At 42.9% G+C, this 7,774-nt stretch overlaps 1 long non-coding RNA gene across 1 annotated transcript; it reads left to right on the forward strand.

The window, feature by feature from the left end:
• Positions 1 to 1,830: 1,830 nt before the first annotated feature.
• On the forward strand, positions 1,831 to 3,276 carry LOC147964974 (uncharacterized). The gene is made up of 2 exons (XR_015607237.1): positions 1,831 to 2,559; positions 2,663 to 3,276. It is a non-coding gene; the product is annotated as an uncharacterized LOC147964974 (long non-coding RNA).
• The last annotated feature ends 4,498 nt before the right edge of the window (positions 3,277 to 7,774 follow it).

Consider the following 7,774-nt stretch of genomic DNA (forward strand, 5'->3'; position numbering starts at 1 on the left):
ATCCATGAAAACCTCAACAATCTTTTCACAAAAATCAGAGAATATAGCAGTCATATATCTTTGAAAGGTAGCAGGTGCATTACATAAACCGAAAGGCATACATCTCTAAGCATAAGTTCCAAAAGAACAAGTAAAAGTGGTTTCTCTTGATCCTGTTGTGAAACAAGTACTTGAGAAAATCCATAATATCCATCGAGGAAACAAAAGTGTGTTTGCTTAGATAATCTTTCTAGCATTTGATCAATAAAAGGCAGAGGGTAATGATCTTTTCTAGTAGCTTTATTTAATTTTCTAAAATCAGTTACCATTCTATAGCTAGTAACAACTCTTTGTGGAATATGTTCATTTTTATCATTAGGAACAACAGTAATACCTCCCTTCTTAGGGACACAATGAACGGGATTTACCCACCTACTATCATCTATGGGATAGATTATACCTACTTTAGAAGTTTAAGTATTTCAATTCTTACCACTTCTTTCATCTTAGGATTCAACCGTCATTGGTGATCAACAACGGGTTTATCATCTGGCTCTTAATCTTGTGCTAATAGAGAGTGACAGTAATGCCCTTAAGATCATCAAGAGTATATCCAATAGCAGTTTGGTGCTTATTAGGAATTTTTAATAATCTTTCTTCTTGATGTTCTGAAAGGTTAGCACTAATAATAATAGGGTATATCTTTTTCTCATCAAGATAAGCATACTTCAATGTGTCTGGCAATTGTTTTATTCAAACACATGATCACCTTTAGGTGGAGGAGGACCTCCTAGAGTTTCAATAGGCAACTTGTGTTTAAGTAGAGGTTGTTGTTCAAAGAAAATTTTATCTACTTCATTTCTTTCATGCAAGTGCATATCATTTTAATGTCCTAGCAAATATTGTTCTAGTGGATCAGTAGGAGGCATAGCAATAGAAGAAAGACCAATTATTTCATCCTTACTAGGTAATTCTTTCTTATGAGGTTGTCTACTAAACTTAGAGAAATTAAACTCATGTGACTCATCACCAAAGCTAACATTGACAGTTTGTTACGACAATCTATAGTAGCACTGATAGTGTTCAAGAAAGGTCTACCAAAGATACTGGGACAAAAGTCATCTTGTGGGGAACCAAGAACTAGAAAATCAATAGGATATTTTATTTTCCCACACAAGACTTCAACATCTCTAACAATCCCAAATGGTGTGATGGTGTCTCTATTAGCAAGTTTAATAGTAACATCTATGTCTTCTATTTCAGCGGGTCCTATGCCATTCATAGTTTCTTGGTATAAGGTAAAAGGAATATCACTCACACTATCACATAAACCATGATAAAAATGATATCCTATTTTAACTAAGACAACATGAATGCCAACAATAGGTCTATGTTTATCTTTTTCATCAGGTTTGGTGATTCTAGCAGCTTCATCACAGAAATAAATAACTTGCCCATCAATATTTTCTACCAAGAGATCTTTAACCATAGCAACACTAGGTTCTACTTTAATTTGCTCAGAGGGTTTAGGTTCTTTAATATAACTTCTGCAAACCACAATTGATACCTTAGCATGTTCCTTTATCCCAACAGGGAAAGGTGGTTTTTCAATATAAGCAGTGGGCACAACTGGATCAACATTGTAAATAATACTTTCATCTCTAGCTTTAACCGGTTCTTTAATTTCTACTTTAATAGGGGCATGATATTTAAACCACTTATCCTTAGGGAGATCAACATGAGTAGCAAATGATTCACAAAACGAGGGTGGGTCTATTATGATAACACCCCTTAAGAGTCTTATTCTGCTAACACCGAGTCTTATTCTGATAACACCTGTGTACTCCGACGACCACCGGCCTGCCCCATTACCCACCACTCCCCTCGAGCCCGAGGGCCACAAACTCCCTCCCCTTCCGCATCGGTGCCCCGCACCACCACCACCTACCCTAAGCCCGGCAGCCCACCACCACTCCCACAGCCGGCGGCCACCGCGGCGCCCCACCCCACCACCACCAGAACCCCGCCCCTCTCACACCCCACCCCGCGCACCACCAACCTCCCCTGCTCTTCCTTCTAATCCCACGCACCGCGGCCCCACAGAGCCATGGTCCGCCGCCTAGCTAGCTACCTCCGGCGGCCAACCACCGGAACCGCGGCGGCCTGGATCCGGCCTCGCCTCCTCAACACGAGCCACCTCTCCCCACATCCCTCCACCACCTTCCTCCTAGCCCCACGCCTTCCTCCACATCTGGTGGCCAAATTAGCACCAGATCCTGCCGACGCCGACGTAGATGGCCGCCTCCAACCACCATGGCCCGGATCCATGGCTCTCTCCACCGTGCTTTGACTCTCGCCGACGTCCATCGGGATCGACCTTCCCATGCGGATTCGCCATCTCCATGCCTCGTCGCGAGCCTTTGTCCATGCAGCTCACGACCGCATCTGTGTAGTGCGAAGCACGCGCATGTGCAGTCCGCGGCTCTTGGGCGGTTGCTCCCAAGCCGAAGCTCCCCAAAAGCCGGCGACAGGGACTTTCTACCTCCGCCCCCTGTTACTTGGCATTCCAGGGCGATGAAGGTGGGCGGATGGATTTAGTTCTTTTGATTTATAGCACTGCTACTCCCTATTCTTCTTCTTTCCATATTCTCTGAAATATTTTTTGGTTGTTGTTGATGTTTAGCATGGAGGATTAGCTCAGGTTTACCACTGCAGTGCGTGGCGTGCATCTCCTGCGGTTCAGCTCGTGGGTGTGCACTCCAGCGATGCAATTTGTGGGTTCTCAACTGATAGCAGTGCAATTTGGCTTTATAGGGCAGGGCATAATTGATAGATGGGGGATTATGGTTGATGTTGATACAGTGCAAAACGCCTCTTCATGCAGTTCTTTGGCTCCGGAGCAAGCAGTCGAGAGGACACCGGCATGCAGCCCCCCATCCCCCGTACTTGTCCACTGAACCTGTAGAAGCCCATCCTGCTGTAGTGTATATGAGCATATGGCCTGCAAGTGTTCACTTCTGTTTTTCTGTTGCAAGGATCAGTTCACCTCTTCGGTGGAAAAAAGAAGGAAATTAAAACCCATGAGCGTCATGCGCGTGTAGTCCCTTTTGGGTATGTTTGCAATGCGGTGTGTGTATGGGTGAAATTAAAACCCCACTCGCTGACGAGACAACAACCCATGAGCATCATGCGCGTGCAGTCCCTTTTGGGTATGTTTGCAATGCGGTGTGTGTATGGGTGCAGTCCACCCCATTGGTCATCAATGTATTTTTTGAGAAAAAGAAATGTTTGTTGTCACATGTGGCGGTTTCACTTATTTTTTGGATATGCTTGCAATGCGGTGTGTGTACGCATGCAGTGCGGTTCGCTTTTGATGTCTGAAAAAAATGCATTTAAAAAATCAATATAGTGCACTGGTCCACTTAAGCCTATGAAAAAGTTAGAACAAAGACAAAAAAGACAACAAAAACACATGCGGTTCACTTACAGTAGTGTTGCGGTTTACTTCGGTACTATTGCGGTTCAATCGCCCCAAAAAAATTTGAAGTGTGGAAAAATGTTACGGAAAACAATAAAAAAAGGTAATGCGGTCCACTTGTCGATAGTTTTGCAGTTTACTTACGCCCGATGTGAAGCACGATCCACTTTCTTGTCTGGGAAATTTACGTCTGACAAAAACGAATCATGCAGTTCTCTTGCCCGTCTGATGCAGTGCGGTTTTCAGTCTAAAACAGTGCGGCCGGACCTATGATGTTGTTCATCTCGTAAGTGTAAAGAAAAAAATGTTACCGAAACGATAAAAAAGTAATGAGGTTCACTTCTTGATAGTGTTGTGGTTCATTTACACCCGATGTGAAGTGCACTCTACTTTCTCGTCCTTGAAAAAATTACGTTTGAATAAAAAGAAACCATGCAGTTCTCTTACCGTCTGATGCAGTGTGGCATTTCCTCCGATGCAGTGCGGTTTTCAGTCGGATGAAGTACCTGCGTCGATATAGGTGTCGCGAAAAACAGAGTGTCCGCATTTCTGTAAATTTGAAATTCCTCTTAAGCCGTAAAGAATTACAGAGAGTGTTCTACATGAAAAAGTTGCGCCTCGTCGATATCTTTCCAATGGCGTATCGTTTGAATCATTTCGATCAGCGGTTTGTAAAAATTTCGCGAAAAACGGCCGCTGCCACTCGTCGTCCGCCGCACGATTTTCAAAATTAACTTAAAACCATAAGGAATCTCAAAAACATTTCAACATATGAAAGTTGCGCCTTGTCCATAGCTTTTCAACGGTATATTACACGCCTTGTTTCGACAAATGGTTAAAAAACTGGAGCGAAAATAGTACCAAAAATTTGATTTTTTTTTTGAAAAACAGAATTCCGCGATTTAGTAAATTCGAAACTGCTCTTGAACTATAACGAATCAGAGAAAACAATAGCTACGAAAAAGATGCACCTCGACGATATCTATCCAACGGTGTATCGTTTGTCTCATTCCGATGAGCGGTTTAGAAAAAAAATGAAAAAACGCTCGCTGCCAATCTTTGTGGGCCGCACCGTTTTTGAAACTGCTCTTAAACCGCGGGGAATCTCGAAAAGTGTTCAACATGGCGAAGTTGCGCATAATCCGTAGCTTTCCAATGATATATTACACGCCTCGCTCCGATAAATGGTTAAAAAATTAGAGCAAAAAACATATGAAAAAACACTACGCGCAGTTTTTTCCGACACGAAGTTCACTAGTCTCTGTAAGGCAGTGCTCTTGCTAAAGAAAGTGCAGTGCCCTCGCTTTGAGCATGCAGTGCAGCAGTGTTATCAGAATAACTATTCTGATAATATTATCAGAATAGACGGGCTGTATATATATATATATAATTCCGATCATGATGAACTAGATGGATAGGATAATTTTTTGGGTTCAATTCCAATTTCAATCGATTCCAGTTCCCAGATCCAATATCATCACATAGCCTATACAATGTCAATGCTTTTCCCTTCAAAGATAAAGGGAAAAACTTATTTTTAACTTCATCTCCAGGCAAACATGCAAGCTTAAGTAATCCATAAATTTCATCCACATGTATCAAGTGCATATCAGGATGTTCTGTTCCATCTCCTGCATAAGGATTAGCTAGCAGTTGTTCTATCATACCCGAAGGAATTTCATAACCAATATTTTAAGTAGGTGCAGCAGGCTGAGGGGCAACTCTTTGTGTTTCCAGTCGAGGTGAAGATACCCCGAACAAACCCCTTAAAGGATGGTTTTCCATAGTAACAAGTGACAATAAATTTCAGCACATAGTATAAAATTTTCCTTACCAAGAGTGCTTCACTCCGTGGCAACAGCACCAGAAAAGAGTCTTGATGACCCACAAGTATAAGGGATCAATTGTAGTCCTTTTGATAAGTAAGAGTGTTGAACCCAACGAGGAGCAGAAGGAAATAACAAGTGGTTTCCAGCAAGGTATTTTTTCAAGCACTGAAATAGTCGGTAACAGGTAGTTTGATAGCAAAGATAATTTGTAACGGACAAGTAATGGTAATAGTAAATAAAGTGCATCAAGGTAGCCCAATCCTTTTGAGGAAATGGACAGGCCAAAACGAACTCTTATAATAAGCAAAGCGTTCTTGAGGGCACACGGGAATTTCATCTAGTCACTTTGATCATGTTGGTTTGATTCACGTTCGCTACTTTGATAATTTGATATCTGACTAGACTGGTGCTTGGGTGCTGTTCTTACTTGAACAAACCTCCCACTTATGATTAACCCCATCATAAGCATCCGCAACTATGAGGAAAGTATTAAGATAAAATCTAACCATAGCATTAAACATTTGGATCCAAATCTGTCTGTTACGAAGTAGCGCACAAACTAGGGTTTAAACTTATGTCATTCTAGCAACCCATCATCTATTAACTACTCCACAATGCTTTCCCTTAGGCCCAAAGATGGTGAAGTGCCATGTAGTCGACGTTCACAAGACACCACTAAGGGAATCACAACATACATATCATCAATATCTCAAACACATATCAAGTTCACATGATTACTTGCAACTTCACTTCTCCCGTGACCTCAAGAACAAAAGTAACTACTCACAAATGATAATCATGCTTAAGATTAGAGGGGTATTAAATAGCACAATGATCTAAACATATAATCTTCCACCAAATATACCATATAGTAATCAACTACAAGATGTAATCAACACTACTAGTCACCCACAGGTACCAATCTGAGGTTTTGGTACAAAGATTGAACACAAGAGATGACCTAGGGTTTGAGAGGAGATGGTGCTGTTGAAGATGTTGATGGAGATTGGCCTCCCAAAGATGAGAGGGTTGTTGGTGACGACGATGGCTTCAATTTCCCCCTCCGGGAGGGAAGTCCCCCCAGCAGGGCAAAAGTGCTCCTGCCCAAGTTCCGGCTCGAGACGGCGGCGCTCTGTCCCGAAAGTGCTCTCCTTATTTTTTCTAGGTCAAAATGACTTACATACCAGAAGATGGGCACCGAAGGTGGGCTGGGCTGAGCACAACCCATCAGGGTGCTCCTGGGGGGGCTGGCACGCCCTGGTATCTTGTGGTCACCAGGTGGCCCCCCTCCGGTAGTTTTTGCTCTAGTGATTTTCATATATTCCAAAACAATTCTCCACAAATTTTTAGCTCATTTGGAATTTTGCAGAATAGGTAGCTCTGACGTAGCTTTTTCAGGTCTAGAATTCCAGCTGCCGACATTCCCCCTCTTTGTGCAAACCTTGCATATTATGAGAGAAAAGACATTACAATTACTCCATAAAGCATTATTATGCATAAAAACATTATAAATAATAGTAGGAAATCATGATGCAAAATGGACGTATCAAATGGCTGGATTGTCTGGTTATCCGAAGTGATTTCCTATTACCAAAGGTCACACGGTACGGAAAACTCTCCGGCCAGTGGCGAGGGAAGTAGAAGCCGATGACCGGTTAAGACAACGTTTACAGCACGAGTGCAGATTGTTTGATGCAAAGTACATAGATACATAGAATCAAACACCATGTTTCTTGTCAAGATTATCTATTATAGTATCCAGGGCGCAGTCTTCTTGAGATAAACAAGCGGCTAGCATCACTTGGTCATACACCAAGTGAAGTGGCACTTCCCACCCATCTGGCCCTGCCGGCCCAACCCGAGCTAAATGCTCTGGGTCTAGTTTGGTAAAGTGGGTATAAACCATTGCCCATGCCTCCTGTGCTCCTTCTTGGCAAGCCGACATCTACCATAGCTCGAAGCGACGCCGAGCTCCTTTAAATCGATTGGCCAGTTCGGCCATCCCTTCTGGAGGCGTCTCGGTTGGCCATAATGCCTTGAACATGCTCTTCATAGCTTTATGAGCTTGTTGTGCATGATGGATAGTTCCTTTAGCAGGTTCCCTCCAAATGAGCTAGCCTCTTCTTCGAGACGCCCGGTCAGAAGACATGACAAGACACGTGGCAGGTTTCGTACATTCACACCATACACATGCATTACGTGATCACAAGTTGAAATTTCACTTACAGAACATGCCACCTTTCAATCTTTGGTTCTCCTTGAGGGCTTGTGTGAGTTAGGATTTTAATCTCTCAATTTCTTCGGCATGTTGCTGGTTTTACGCTTTAAGCTTGTTCTTTTCTTCATGGCTTCGGGCCAGTACCCGGCGGTCAGCTTCATGCTATGATTCGGCGTACCTTTGAGCCTCTTTGGCCGTGTTTAGGTCCTTCTTCAGTTGACCTATGCACTCAACTACTACAAGGCAACCTTTTATCACAAAAGACGCCCT

This window comes from Triticum urartu, chromosome 6A (genome assembly GCF_056163025.1).
Source record: "Triticum urartu cultivar PI428250 chromosome 6A, HENAU_Tu73, whole genome shotgun sequence".
Classification (NCBI taxonomy): Eukaryota; Viridiplantae; Streptophyta; class Magnoliopsida; order Poales; family Poaceae; genus Triticum; species Triticum urartu.